At 37.2% G+C, this 16,109-nt stretch overlaps 1 long non-coding RNA gene across 1 annotated transcript; it reads right to left on the bottom strand.

Moving 5' to 3' along the window:
* Positions 1-5,087: 5,087 nt before the first annotated feature.
* LOC129284054 (uncharacterized) lies at positions 5,088-15,470 on the bottom strand. The gene is made up of 3 exons (XR_010296853.1): positions 15,332-15,470; positions 8,163-8,372; positions 5,088-5,469 (listed from the first exon to the last, which is right to left on the bottom strand). It is a non-coding gene; the product is annotated as an uncharacterized LOC129284054 (long non-coding RNA).
* Between the last annotated feature and the right edge of the window lie 639 nt (positions 15,471-16,109).

Below are 16,109 nucleotides of genomic sequence, written 5' to 3'. Positions count from 1 at the left end.
TCACTGATTTTCAATTGTTCAGTAACTCTCATATCCAAAGTGCCCCCCCCCCCCATCATTTCAATGTATTGGAGAGAGAGTATGAACGGGACATGGCTGTCTGCAGAAAAAAAAATACGGGGGGGGGGCAAAACATTTTTGGGATATGTGCAAGGGAGCGAAGCGACAGCAGAAAATTATTTTGCAATATATGCGAGAGAGCGAAATGACAGAAGAAAAATGCAAGGGACAAGAGATTTGGGGAATATGTGAGAGGGAGCGAAGTGACCAAGCAGAAGAAATGTAGAGGACATAAAATTGTTGGGGTATGTGAGGGAGCAAAGCAACCGATAAAAAAAGCAGGTCAAAATATTTTTTGTGAATGATTATTTTATAGTAGTTTTCAAAGTTAGCACTGCTGCTATATTAAATTGCGTAATGCAGGCGAGACTGCCAGAGGCGTTCCACTTGTTTTTCAATGAGATCACTTCGTGGTACTATTCCAATTATAAAAAGCAAAGATTTGATTATTTTCAACCAATCAGTGCAAGAATAATGATGCCTTTGTCAATTATGACTGAAAATAGAATTTCCATTGGATTAAATATGTATACAAAATAATATTTTTGAGCAGATTTTGATATTATGGTATTGTAGATAATGCCATGGGTAACGCGCGTGCCAATTTTCGTCGCGATTGCGAGATCAACGGCCGAGATCATAAGGGGGGCTGAATCAGCCCCCCCCCCCCCCGAAATGAGCGAAATGACAGAGAAGAAAAATGCAAGGGACAAGAGATTTGGGGAATATGTGAGAGGGAGCGAAGTGACCAAGCAGAAGAAATGTAGAGGACATAAAATTGTTGGGGTATGTGAGGGAGCAAAGCAACCGATAAAAAAAGCAGGTCAAAATATTTTCGAATATGTGTGAGGAAGCGACTCGTTCACTCTTGAGCAGGAGGGACTTGTTTAAAAATAGCTTAAGAAATATGCGTTTTCTAAGCATGGTAAACACATATTGTAGGCCTACGGTAGAATTTAGGTGCTCTAAGAGTTAGATTCTGAATGAGCTGCATTTGCTGGTAAGACATGCGCAGAGGATCTTTGTCTTTCATCCATTTCCACACTTTTCTTTTGATTTCAGTTTCCAGGCAGAAAGGTCCACCCTCCTGTGGATGCCAATGGGGCAGGGGATTATATGCTTAAAATGCAAATTTTTCTGGTTGGAATATCAAACATTATCCTGAGCTTCGCGCTCATTTTAAAAATTATGTATAAACTATTAATGCTGATAAATACATTTAGATGTGCAGTGCTCTCTTGTAAAGCAGTTTTGTACTGAAGAGGCTACCCTGGGTAAATAAAACAGAATAAATGAATAAAGAAATAAATAAAAATGATGTTTCTAATCTCAGACTTTCTTATGCCCCTCGAAAGCTCACCCATTTTTACAATTCTTTGTTTCTCTTTTGATATCTAAAGTTCCGTTTTTTCCCTTTCTATCGTGCACTATTCTAAGCCCCAGCCCCACTGGCTTCCACAGGAGGGGGGGGGGGGGGGCTTCCCCTGAAAACTGAAATCAAACAAAAGAAATGTGAAAAATAAAAATGGATAAGAGACACAGATCCTTGCCGCATGTCTTACCAGCCAATACAGTTCATTCAGAATTTGACTCGTAAAACACCTAAATTCTACCGTAGGCCTATAATAGGTTTATTGCCATTTCGTCTACTGCCATTTTGTCCACTCACCAAATGGTATGTCATTTCATCTACCATCAGTTGTTCCTTTTCCACATCTTCCAATTACCATTTTGTCCAATAGCTAGTTCGTCTAATAACCAATTTGTCTACTTTCATTTGGTCTAATTGCATTTTTGGCCAATTTGTCCAATAGCCACTTTGTCCATTTTCATTATGTCTATTACCATTTAGTCCAATAGCCAATTGGTCTAAGGGCAAATGGCCACTGACCACTTAGTCTACTTACATTTTGTCTATGTTCCATTTTGTCCAACTGCAGTTGATCCACTGTCACTTAGTCTAAACCCATTTCATCTAACAATCATTTGGTCTAATCATCAATGGGTCCCATTGCCATCCCGGTCAATATTCGTTTCGTCTACAATCAAATAGGAATAGTCTACTACTAGCAGTCCTTCTAGTTTGGTGCCTGTGTATTGCTACCCCGACTCCTGTTGCTCTTGTGATTTGTTATTAATTTACACCTGTCGTTTGATTAATCTTTTATTAGTGTTTTTTTAAGCTCCATTGTAATACATTTTATGTTTTTATGTAATGTTCTCCCCATCCTTTCCCACTTTTCTCTCTTTTTAATTTTTTTTGTGGCGTCCAAGGCTGTTATCGTTATTATTATAGTACATTTCTTGTTTATTAGTACTATCATTAATTACTATTATTACAATTATTATCATTGTAATATGATGAGTGATGATTATCATTTTTAGGTGTGCATTTGTTAAAAAAAAGAAATGAGGGTAAATTCCAAATCAAAGGACCCTATTTCAATTTTATCATTTTTAACCACTCCAATTCCCCCTTTTGTGTGCGTGATGTGGTAGAGAGAGCGGGGGGGGGGGGGGGGGGTAGGAGGCTGCATGCTGTACCGCATCATTCCATTCCTGATAGCAGGCCTAGTTATATATTTTTTTATCTTCAGGAATTTCAAGGTATATTTAAGAAGTCATTTTGTCCCCCCCCCCCCCCCGGATGATGCATTATATTTGTATTAGACAACATGGCTATTGGACCAATTGGCTATTAGACTAAATGACTATTGGACGATTTGAGAATTGGACGAACTGGGCGATTTGGTTGTTAGACAAACTGATTATTGGACCTAATGGGTGGTGGACGAAATGATAGACGAAATGGCAATTATCCGGTAGATAATTTGGATATTGGACCAACTGATATTAGCCAACATGGCTTGGACTAAATGAACATTGGACGAACTGATTAATGGAGATGGCATTAGCCTTAATAGAATTAGACTAAATGGGTGGTAAACGAAATTGCTATTGGACGAAATGGCATTTATAGACAAAATGAAGGTAGACCATGTGGTGAGTGGACTGTATGGCAGTAGACGAATTGGCAATTTACCTTAAAATATGGGTTTACCATTCTTAGAAAACGCATGTTTCCTAAAACAAGTCCCTACCGCTCGGGAGTGAATGTGTCGCTCCCTCGCACATATTCCAAAATATTTTGACTGACCCTGGGTAAATAAAATAAACAATTACCAAAACAAAAATTTTGTTTTTAATCTGAGACTTTTTAATGCCCCTCGAAAGTTCACCTGCTTTCTCACTCTCCCCCTCTCTATCTTTGTTTTTATTCATTTTCATTTTACAATTCTTTCTTTCTCTTTTGATATCTATAAAGTTCAGATTCACCCTCTCTAACTTGCACTATTCCAAGCCCCCGCCCCATTGGTATCCACAGGAATGGGGGGAGGGGGGGCTTACCCCCTGGAAAATAAATTCAAACAAAAGAAAAATGTGAAAATAAAAATGGATAAAGACAAATAATCCTCTGCGCATGTCTAACCAGCCAATACAGTTCATTCATAATTTAACTCTTACAACACCTAAATTCTACCATATTATCAGTTTACCATGATTATAGAAAACGCATATTTCCTATGCCATTTTTAAACAAGTCCCTATCGCTCGGGAGTGAACGTGTCGCGCACCAGCACAAATTCGAAAAATATTTTGATTGACCTGCTTTCTGGTTTTTTTTATCGGATGCTTTGCTCCCTCACACATACCACAATTTTTGTCCCTCTTTCCTTTTACTTCTGCTTGGTCACTTTGCTCCCTCTCACATATTCTCGAAATATTTTGGCCCCTGCATTTGTTCTTCTCGTCACTTTGCTCTCTCACATATATCCCCAGAATAATTTTTCTGCTCGGTCGCTTCGCTCCCTTGAACATATCCTAAAAATGTTTTGCTCCCCCTGCATTTTTTTCTGCAGACAGCCAATCCATTTCTCATCCAACCTCTCTCTCTCTCCAATACCTTGAAATGAGGGGGGGTACTTTTGATATGAGAGTGTCTGAACAGTTGAAAATAAGTAAAATATAATTTGGCTTTTTTTTTTTTTTAGTTAATATTTTCTGAATGAGTGTATCTTACAAAAGGATTATACCCATTTCATTACATACAACATACACATATTTTGAGAAATACCAACAGAAAAAACATGTACTATTCATTACTGTCCAAATCCTCAAAAAAAAATTATGGTAATGTTCGCTTTCTCAGGCATTCATCAAAGGCTCCCCCACACCTGTCTCTCTTTCTCTATCACCCTCAATCTCAATTCATCTTTTTGTCTCTATCCAACAGCTCATTAGTAAAGGTCAAGTCTACCCAAGAAAATTGTTGGTTCAGTTAAATTGAGAAAAATCAAACTAGCATAACGCTGAAAATTTCATCAAAATTGGATGTAAACTAAGAAAGTTATGGCATTTTAAATTTTCACTTATTTTTCACAAAACAAAAATATTCACAACTCAGTGACATGCAAATGAGACAGTCGATAATGTCCCTCACTCACTGTTTATTTTGTTTTTTATTGTTTGAATTATACAATATTTCATTTTTTACAGATTTTACCATAAGGACAAACTTTACTGAACCAAAAAAGTATTGAATAATGCTAATTCCACATGATCAGGGAGGAATAAAATTTTGTTTAACATGACAAGGAGAAAATTAGAATATACCTTATTCTATATATCAAATGAAATAGTGAGTGGATGACGTCATCAGTCTCCTCATTTGCATACTGACTGTGTACAGAATGTGCATATAACTCTTTTGTAAAATTTAGCAAAATTTTTAAATGTCATAACTTTCTTATTTTACATCCCATTTTTTATCAAATTTTCAGTGTTATGCTTGTTGGATTTTTCTCTTTTTATTCATATCAACAATTTTTGGGGTGGACTTGTCCTTTATCTGTCCCCCTTGCTCTATCCTGTTCTATTCTTCTGTCATCTTGCCGTCATTCCTACTTTTCACAAACTTTTTTCTCTTCTGACATTCTAAGTCAGAATGAATATACTGTAAGACATCATTTTTGCAACACGTTCAAATTTAATGAATTCACTTTAGTTACATGCCCACTGATAAACTATTTCATTGAGCTATTTTTATTAATCAGAATGCACATTGGGGTAATTATTTGTTGTAAAGTTTTGCAAGTTATGTTTGTCCAAACTTAAGAGCAAGTAATGTACACGGCGGGACTTCTCGTGTGTGGTTTCCAGCCTCTTCTCCAAGTTCTTAATACAGTCCATTATTGCTGTTATCTTCCACTTTACCCCTTTTGGACTTTCTGATATTGAGTAGGAGTGGTCCTCGAGAAATGAAGGTGCTGAAGACTTTGCAGTATCTGGGAGGTTGTTTGCTGAATCAAAACGTCTTTCTTTCGGGGAATTCCTTGGCTTGGGTGAATTCTGTACGAGATGAATGAATTAAAAAAAAGAAACATATAACAAATATTGAACAAAAACAGATAGAATTAAATATTCGATAATACATGAAGAATAATATTTGTTTAGGAATCAAACCTTTTCCAGTGACTTGCAACAAAATAAATGTTTTTTTTATTTTTTATTCATGATGATATATTAACCCTATCTAGCCCCGGGGGGGGGGGGGGCTTAATAAGCCCCCCCCCCATCCACATTTTTCACGATAAGTCCACAATGAGAAACGAGGTACCACCATTTTTTTTTTCGTTCAATTCTCGCAGAGCTTTTAGACAAAATTCGAGACGCCCAGATACGCAACATTTTATGAGTTCATGTTGGACCGAAAATTGCTCAAAAATATTATTTTGTATAGATATTTAATCCAATGGAAATTCTATTTTCAGTCATAATTGACAAATGCATCATTATTCTTGCACTAATTGGTTGGAAATAATCAAATCTTGCTTTTTATAATTGGAATAGTGCCACGAAGTGATCCCATTGAAAAACAAGTGGAATGCCTCTGGCCGTCTCACCTGCATCACGCGATTCAATATAGCAGCAGTGCTGATTTTTAAAACTACTATAACTCGCACAAGATGTTCAGTGATACTTGGTTACTCTTATTTCAACGTTTTATGAACTAGACCAATACACTTTAGAGATATGATGGCAATTCAACAAATACCCCCAACGTGGCCAAAGTTCTTTGACTTTACATGACCTTTGACCTTGATCATGTGACCTGAAACTCGCACAGGATGTTCAGTGATACTTGATTACTATTATGTCCAAGTTTTATGAACTAGACCAACACACTTTCAAATTTATGGCTGTAATTCAACAAATACCCCAATTTGGCCAAAGTTCATTGACCCTAAATGACCTTTGACCTTGATCATGTGACCTGAAACTTGCACAGGATGTTCAGTAATACTTGATTACTATTATGTCCAAGTTTCATGAATCGGATCCATAAACTTTCAAAGTTATGATGGTAATTCAACAGATACCCCCAATTCGGTCAAAGTTCATTGACCCTAAATGACCTTTGACCTTGGTCATGTGATGTGAAACTCATGCAGGATGTTCAGTGATACTTGATTAACCTTATGTATAAGTTTCATGAACTAGGTCCATATATTTTCTAAGTTATGATGACATTTCAAAAACTTAACCTTAGGTTAAGATTTTGATGTTGATTCCCCCAACATGGTATAAGTTCATTGACCCTAAATGACCTTTGACCTTGGTCATGTGACATGAAACTCAGGTAGGATGTTCAGTAATACTTGATTAACCTTATGACCAAGATTCATGAACTAGGTCCATATACTTTCTAAGTTATGCTGTCATTTCAAAAACTTAACCTCAGGTTAAGATTTGGTGTTGACGCCGCCGCCGCCGTCGCCGTCGGAAAAGCGGCGCCTATAGTCTCACTCTGCTATGCAGGTGAGACAAAAACTATAAAATACATAAGGCCCCAAAACAAAGAAATACGTATGGAATTATAGAACCAATAAAATACATAAAAGTAGAAATTTGATTTACCATTTCTTCAGGAGCACATTTGTTTAGAAATCATAGAATTTGGGGAATTATTTAGGGATTTATCCTTAACCCTGAATAGACTGGGCTATTTCGACGCCTAAGAAGACAGGGGGGGGGGGCTGATTCAGCCCCCCTTATGATCTCGGCCGTTGATCTCGCAATCGCGACGAAAATTGGCACGCGCGTTACCCATGGCATTATCTACAATACCATAATATCAAAATCTGCGAAAAATCTCATTGCTCATTATGTTAATTAATGCGTAAAATCATAAGTTTGCTCTAATTAACAAAATAATGCCCCTAAAATGCTCATTTTTGTTTCACTTACTCTTTATAGGCATCTGATTAAATTAATTTTTTTTAAAGTTGTCAACATCACATTCATTTTTTATGTATTTTATTGTTTTCTAAATTTCTTATGTATTTCTGTGTTTTTCGACTTTTTGTTTTTTATTGTTTTTTCAATGGAAATTGTCGGAGACGTTTTTTTTTTACCATAAACAAGATAAAATTAATTGATTTTGAGCAGTAAAAGGAAAAATATGATACATTTTATAAATTTTGGCTAAAAACACTACTTGCATTGGATTTGTACACAAATACACGTTTTTGAGCAATTTTGGTTCTGCATGCAGTTACGAAATGTTGCGTAATTTCGGAACCCTGTACCTGGGGGTCACAATTTTGGTCTCAAAAGTTGCGCAAGACTTGAAAGTAAAAAGTCAACGAGTGACGCGGTCAAAAAAATGTCGAGCTCCATGCTTGCAGATTACATTGATGGTGACGTGTGCATCGGTTTTCGTTGCGATCGACAGTGCATGGAGATCTGAAGAGGGGGACCAAAAAGGCCCCCCCCCCCCCGGGCTATGCAATCTCAAAGTAGCCTAGGATTATTATGTAGGGTAAACCAAATTTTTAATATATTTGTTCATTTAGTAAGAGTTTACTGTAAATACACAGTATAGGCCCAGGTCCATGGTTACCCTCCCAAATAGGATAATTTTCATCTCTATTTGGCTACTGAAAATGGAATATTTAAAGCAATGTTCTATCAAATCCAAAGGTAGATAATACAGAGAAAATATTTCTTTAGAACACATGTATGATATAGATCTACTGTACCTTCTGAAGACGAGGCAGGAAATCAAACATGGTTGGGACAGCATCCTGTCTAAGACGAGTCACTTGCCCAGTCCTGTCAAAGCAACCATCTTCAAAATGGTCAGAACGGAGTACAGAGCTCTTGGAGGAATTCAATGAAGCTCGCTTCATATTGACCATCCATACTGTGTTACAGACAGTACAGGTTCAGTCCAACGGCTGAATGGGAATCTGCAGCAAATGTAAACACATGTCATAAAATCAATTACACATAATTAAGAAAATTTGACTTGTCCAAAGGACACAGATGCCCCCGCTTAAAGGGGAATCCAACCCAAATAAATAATTGTTTTTATAAGGAAAAGAAAAATCAGACAAGTAGATATGTGAAAGTTTGAACAATATTGGATAAACAACAAGAAAGTTATGAATTTTTAAAAGTTGTAAATATTGGTAATCACTGTACCCAGTGGCGTAACTACGGGGGGGCATGGGGGGGCACGTGCCCCCCCAATCAGCTGGCAAAAAAAAAAAAAAAAAAAAAAAAACGGGGAAAAGGAGAAAAAGAGGGAGAAAGGGAAAGAAACGTAGTGGGAAATAAGAAATTATTGTTCATTATAATGTTATATTATGATTATGTTATGTTATATTACTTTAAAAAAATCATAACTTTATGAAACATAATTTGCTCAGGGCCTTTGTCTTCATTGTTCCTGGCGCTCGCATCGTCTGTTTAACGAGATATATAATCCCGTTGTACTAAAACCTCCCGTTTTCAAGTCAATATACACCAAATATATTTCCTCGCACTTCGAATTATTATTGTTTTATGTAGTTACATATGCTTCTTTTTCATGACTACTTAAAGTGGTTGCCCCATTTTAAGGTCTTAATATAAAACACTTGCTGTCCGTGCTTACGATCGCATTACTGGATAGCTGAGATATGTCTGCTCTTCATGAATTCCTAAAATTAGTCCTTAAAATGTAACTTTTTTTTATCTGAAAATCAAACATTTTCAGCTTGCGCTTCGCGCTCGCATCATTTGGTTAGCGAAATACGCATGGTCTTCGTGTATTCCTACAAACAAGCCTTAGAATTCCCCTCTTCAGTTCTGAATTAAGTAAATTTCCAGCTCGCGCTTCGCGCTCGCAATATTTGATTAGTGAGATGCGTATAATAATCATGATTACAATGACTACAAAAAGTGCTTCATGTGTTTAGATGTAATTCTAGTAACATCAGCATGCACTTGGCACTCGCATTAGATGACTATGGTGAGATATATGTACTCTTAATTGATTCCTTAAAAAAATAGCCCATAAAATAGCCCTGTTCAGGGTCAAAATATACAAAAATTTCAGCTCGCGCTTCGCGCTCGCATCATTTGGTTAGTGGAATATGTATGGTCTTCCATGAATTCCAACAAACAAATCTTAGAATGCTTATCTTAAGGTCTGAATTTCCTAAATTTTCAGCTCGCGCTCGCAATATTTGATTAGTGAGATGCGTATGATAATCATGATTACAACGACTACAAAAAAGTGCCTCATGTGTTTAGATGTAATTCTAACAAAATCAGCATACGCAAGCTTGGCACTCGCATTAGATGATTATGGTGAGACATGTATATACTGTTTGTTTAGCAAGACAGGTATGTATCATGATTACAAAAATTTACTTATAATGTCCCTTTTTAGTTCTGAATATAAAAAAATTTCAGCTCGCGCTTCGCGCTCGCATTATATGATCAGTGAGATACATATCCGCTTTAATGGCACTGTCCTTAAAATGTCACTATTACTTATAGGTCAGTATACCTGGCAACTAAGCGCGCTTCGCGTGCTCATTAAGTGACTCAAATTTTTTTTTGGTGCCCCCCCCAATGCCGTGACCCACGGTACGCCACTGACTGTACCCATGGAGACTTCAAATTGGCTGCATATGGGATGTCATAGTGATGTAAGGCAAGGACTACTCTTCCATGTACTCCAATTCATATTATGGCGAAAATGTGATTTTTTCCCAAAAGTTTTATTTCAAATTAATATTTTTCTTTCATGAGGACATAAAACAATATACTACCTGGGTTATATTTAGATTACTGCCCCAGGGGAATGGGTACTTAGGAGAAAACCACTAATCCCTGATAATAAAGTACATGGCCTATGGGAAAGTTGTCCTTGCCCCTTGTCATAATTTACTTATCCAGTTGCCAATTTGAAATCTACATAGTATTAGTGATCTCAATTTTAAAGCAGCTATAACTTTCTTATTGCTTGTCTGATTTCTTTCAAACTTTCACCATTCTGTTTAATTTATTTTTCTCCTTCCCAACACAACATTTAATGGCCAAGGCTGGATTCCCCTTTAACGCGATCAGAAATCCATTCAATATGATTGAACTTAATATCATGCAGAAACCAATATGCATATATATAATTAATTAACAAATTTAGACCTTTGAACCGACTTGCATATATAATGAGATGTGACCTTTGACCTGCGTACACCGAATTCGAACTTAGCCTGTATTTTGTGGTCATCTACCTACACACCAAAATTTTTTAAAATCCATTAAATATTTTTCGAGTTATTGCGCAGAAACCAAGTGGGGGGACGGACAGGGGCAACGCTTACTGCCCCTTCCGGGCTTCGTCTGCTGGGGCATAAAAACTCTAGGCCTACTCAGCAGGGGCCCATTTCTCATTACCTGGACAAGATAGTCATATATCTTTATCTATTAAACACAGAGTTAGTTCCAATCTTACCCAAAAGGATTAACTAGAATCCATTGATATCGTCATATTGATACTATTGGTGGAACAAAAATAGCATAATTTTCAAAAAGTAAAATTATGATAAAACTTACAATTATTGTGATGAATTTGGAAATACATCCTATCAAAATAATAGCAGAGGCGAAATATGCATAAAACATACTCAAACATGCAGACATGGGCATTAAATTGCTGAGGAAATGAAATTATCAGTAATTCATTTCATGACAAAAAAAAATCACATGTATGTGGACATTGAGATGGGTATCCCCAGATATAAAATTTGAATAGTTTAAGTAAACCATACAGGCTTTCTTCCTAAAATGATGATAATTATACAGGTTTTTAGGATTCCAAACACCATCAAAATATTATCATCATGAATAAACTCTTTAGATACCGAAACACACGATTTTATAAATTCTATGCGTATATTAGAGAGAGAATTGATCAAAATCTTGATAAGGGTCTGAAAGCGACGAGTACGAGTCCAATTATGGATGGCCTGAAGTGGTAGAATCTTTGTCAATTCAATTATTTTACTACTTTAAAATGAATGGTTTTGTGATGTTTTACCAACACTTGTTATAATTCTGTGCATTACAATTACTATTGAATGATTTATCCCACTTGTGTACAATATAATTCATTTTCTATGAATTATTATGTAATATTATAATTTTTGAATTTCGAGGCTCATTTGCATGTATTATGGTGTCATCTATCTAAACACCCAATTTTTAAAAAATCTGTTGAAATTTTATAAGTTATTATGAGGATACCAACTCGCATATTTAATGACCCTGTGTAGTGGTCCACCTGCATTCCCCCAACCAGTTATCGGGAGGAGAGACCTGCGGGTCACAGTTCTGTGTGCGCGCCCTTGTAGGCGACCCAGATTGGCTGGCTCCTCCAATATGCCTTTGAATGTCTTTGACAGATATATGGTGCTATAAAAATGCAGTGGCATAACAGGCGGGGGGGCAGGGGGGGCAAGTTACCCCCCCCTGGCGGATTTCACCGGGAAAATTAAAAAACAACGGGAAAAAGAAAAAAAGGAGGGAGAAAGAAAGGGAAAGGGGAAGGAAAGGGGAAAGAAAAGGAGGAAAGGGAAATGGAAAGAGAAAAGGAAAAAGACAACGAAGAAAAAACTGTTTTTAGTAAAAAAAGGGAGGAAAGCGGGAAAATGTACGATAGAATTAACATTTGAAAAAGAACAAATCATTGAGAAAAGGGCCTATGTAATGCAATAGCACGGTGGGAAATAAATTAAAAGATGACAAAATGGCAAACAATAGCGGGAAATGAAGGTAGAATGTAATTAGTCAAGAGCTAAATTAGAAAACAAAGAAAAGGAACAAGAAAAAAAATAACACGACCGGGCTGCTGATGATTGAAATTAAAGAGCGGGAAGAAAGATGGACTGCATACAACCTTGTGCTATAAGTTTTCTAAATTTTATGCAAATAAGCTACCGGGGCTTTGCCCCAGACCCCACAAAGTAGGGGCTCTTCATTTATAATCTTCAAATGGCTCTATAACGCCCCCGTTCAATCACGTTCAATCACTGCCATACAGGCGGGGGGGGGGGGGGGGGTCGTGGTTCCACACCCAAGAGGATATAAAAGAAATTTTATAGGAGACAACGTACATGACGTATAATGAAATGAATAAAAACAAGGAAATGTGTTATTTGCTGATAATAATGGAAAAATCTATCACATAATTAGATTTTAATTTCAATAGGCAATTTTTTCCAGCTCGCTTTGCACACTGGCGACTTTTTACAAATTTTTCCCACATTTCTATGTTTTGCCCCCTCAAAATATTTGGTTCATTACGCAACTGGGTTGAATAAATGTGTTGTGTAAAAGCTATATTATGCCCGCGATTTGATTAAAATTGGGGAAATCTGCAAGGTTTAAATGGCTTTGATATCAAGAAGTTCCTGGGGCTCTGCCCTGGACCCCAAACGCACAGCACTGCGTATGGAAGGGTTGGGCCATGGCCCCAAAAAGTTCTACAGCCAAGAACAAAAAAAGGAGGAATTACCTCCTTTTTTGTTGGAAAAGTATTGTAGGATATGATTTTAATTACTGAATATGTTAAAAAATAGCTCAAAGTTAGATTCTCATGAAAAGTTGATTTTTTTTCTCGCTTGCTTCGCTCGCTCAGGACTTATATATATAAAGCAGCCTTTTGGCACATGTTCTATACTGCGCTCCTCGTTGTTTTTTTGTTTTGTATTTTACTCTTCACGCTACTGCCGCAAAGAATCCTCTTCACAGTGGCGTACAGACCACCGTGACAAAAAAGGAATCTAAAGAGAGAAGAATTAAATAAATTTATTATCTGGATATCATGTCAAAATCTATCACAAAATTGGATTTTTGTATTAAAAAGGTATAAAAAAAATTGCTCGCTCGCTTCGCTCGCTCGCAACTTTTTTTAAAGGTAAGTTCTGGCCTTCTCAAAATAGTCGCCTTACTACACCATTACGCCTATTCATACCATGATATGACCGGGAAATTTTTGGCTCTTGCCCCAACCCCCCCCCCCCCCTGGCCACCGAACCCTGTTACGCCGCTGTAAAAATACTGTGCATCATCATCATCTACCTACACACCCAAAGTTTTTAAAAATCTGTTGAATATTTCATAAGATATCTTTAAGGAGCTGTGATCTTTGACCTGCATACTCCGAATTCGAACTAAGCCTGGATTGGTATCATCTACCTACACACTCAAATTTGTTTAAATATGTAGAATATTTTATAAGTAATCATGCGGAAACTAAATTGCATATTTAATGAGCCATGACCTTTGACCTGCCGACTACGAATTCGAACTTGACCTGTATTTTGGTGTCGTCTACCTACACACTCAAATTCGTTTAAATATGTAGAATATTTCATAAGTAATCATGCGGAAACTAAATTGCATATTTAATGAGCCGTGACCTTTGACCTGCCGACTCCGAACTTAGCCTGTATATGGTGTCATCTACCTACACACCCTAATTTTTATAAATCTGTTGAATATTTCATAAGTCATCATGCGGAAACCAACTCGGATATTTCATGAGCTGTGACCTTGGACCTGCAGACTCCGAATTCAAAGTTAGCCTGTACTATGGTTTCATGTACCTACACACCAATTTTTTTAAAAATCAATATATATAAATCGAAATATATTTCGATTTATTGCGCGGAAACCAAGTGGGGGGGCGGGCGAATCAACGGACAGGGGCAACGCTTAATGCCCCCTCCGGACTTTGTCTGCGGGGGCATAATTACCGAGGAGCTGCATTTGAAGCGAGCCTGAATCAAGGCTTTGAAATTTATTAGCGCCACCATCAGGCTTCCTTTTATTTGCGTAAAAAGAAGAGACACGCAAAGTCACTTTCTAGTCCAAACTCCAAAGTAATCAAATTTGCTTTTTTTTAAATATGATTTTGATTTAGGCCTAATTAAAAATATACTATTGACTTTTTGTATTATGGCTACTCACCGCAAAGCGCCCCGGTGAGTAGCGAGGAGTTTCGGCAAATATTAATTCTGTATTGTAATGAAGCGATGTTTGCCAACTTCACAGAAATCCAGGGCCAAATGCAGTTCGGTGTACGAGGTTAGTACTATAGATCTATACATGTACTGTAGCAACTATATGTAGCCACTAACCTCGAACTAGTAATGAGTGGGGCCAGGGCTAAGGCTACCACAACTATACTAGTACAGCAGGCGATGGTTCGTGTAAGCTCCACTACACTTCACTACTGCTAACCTCTGCTTCACCTATAGGCTATAGTGGAGTGTTTAATGGCTGGCTATACGAACCATTGCCTGAGTTTTTTAGGCCTAGTCACTCAAGGGTTCATTACATGCCGCCGCGCACAGAAAAATCAAGCAATAGAAGTTGTGGGTTGTGGACACCAGAAGTGGGATCACAGCATGCGTGACCCACTAGTTAGAAATCCATTGCCAAACGTGGTTAATGGTGCGAGGTTAGTATACTAATACTAACCTCGCAATACGCGTGAGTCACTGAGTGGAGTAGCCTAACGTTTCATACGGCATGTACCATGTGTACGGCCAGGCATCAATAACTTTTGTTGTCATCCAATTTCAATGAAATTTTCAGCATTTTGCTCGGAATGAATTTTACATTATTTATTAAGATCAAGGCCTAAATATCTTCAACCTGTATAATTCATAACCATTTTACTTTTTAGGTGTGCAGAAAGACCAACCCCCCCCCCCCCCCCATGGTCTGCTGACTACAGTACATAAACTTAAATACACGGGACTAGTATTGTTACACAGCTTTTTGCAAATGCAAGTTTGGTAACGACTAACGAATTCCCATTTTTTTTTCAACGTAATTTTGAAGTCGAAAACATAGCTGAACTTACGAATGCAATGTCCGTCCACATCCTACCGATTAGAGCAGTTGTATGCAGCTCATGTAGGCATGAATAACATGAAATCTAAGCTAATAAGTTCACCAACATGCCAATTTGAGCTGTGAAAAAGTGTGATCGATCGTCCCGGAGCGAAAACAGCTAGAGCAAGGTGCAGCCAATCAGCGACCTTCTTATGTCCCCTTCGAGACAGAGGAGACGAAATGATTTTATGTCAAAAAGACTCAAAACACAAAATCATTTCGTCGACGAAATTTTTTTGTGTTTTGACACAAAATCATTTCGTCGACGAAATTTTTTTGTGTTTTGACACAAAATCATTTCGTCAACGAAATTTTTTTGTGGTTTTGACACAAAATGATTTCGTCGACGGAATAGATTTTCGCATCGCAACGAAATAAATTTTGTGGACGCAATTACATTTAGTCTCGACGAAAATTGATTTTGTGTGACAAAAAATAATTTCGTATAGTACGAAATAAAACTGCGTCATGACGAAATGATTTTCATATGAACAAAAACACATTTTGTGTACGGAATGGCGTGAATTGGACGGAATTTACCATCGGACATTTGGTGCGCCATTTCGTTTGATAAAAATTCATTTTGTATGGCACGCCAAATAAACTTTGTGGACGCAATTACATTTCGTCTAGACGAAATTGATTTTGTGCATTTCGTCGATTTTGGGTGACAAAAAATAAATTTTGTGTACGAAATAAAAAAGCGTCATGACGAAATGATTTTCGTCTGAATAAAAACACATTTT

The sequence above is a fragment of the Lytechinus pictus genome, unplaced genomic scaffold (genome assembly GCF_037042905.1).
Source record: "Lytechinus pictus isolate F3 Inbred unplaced genomic scaffold, Lp3.0 scaffold_25, whole genome shotgun sequence".
Taxonomy (NCBI): Eukaryota; Metazoa; Echinodermata; class Echinoidea; order Temnopleuroida; family Toxopneustidae; genus Lytechinus; species Lytechinus pictus.
This window is presented reverse-complemented; position numbering and strand designations above follow the sequence as displayed.